Below are 400 nucleotides of genomic sequence, written 5' to 3'. Positions count from 1 at the left end.
GGCGCAAGTTACGCTTACGCAAGTTACGCCGCATGTGACGGCACCCTAAGACGTACCGTAAGAATTAGCCAATCACAGTCGAGAATTCTGTTGAACTCTTCATAATGTTTATAATGTTTATAAGTATTACGATTTTGCAACATGACGCACTCTCGTATGGCAGGTTGTGTTCAATATAAAGCGGGGAGCACAGACTCTTGCATAACGCATAACACTTATGTTGTGCACTTATGTTGTGCACATTATGTTGTGCCGCTGTACGGCACGGGTTCGGGATCCACTTAGGACTCGGGGGAGTTTGCACATTGAACAAAACTTGTTGTAGTTTTGTAGTGAATATATAAATATAATCTTTGATATTGCGATACACTATTTTTATTCTATTATCATCACTAATTCA

Source organism: Trachymyrmex cornetzi, unplaced genomic scaffold (assembly GCF_001594075.2).
Source record: "Trachymyrmex cornetzi isolate Tcor2-1 unplaced genomic scaffold, Tcor1.1 scaffold942, whole genome shotgun sequence".
NCBI lineage: Eukaryota > Metazoa > Arthropoda > Insecta > Hymenoptera > Formicidae > Trachymyrmex > Trachymyrmex cornetzi.
This window is presented reverse-complemented; position numbering follows the sequence as displayed.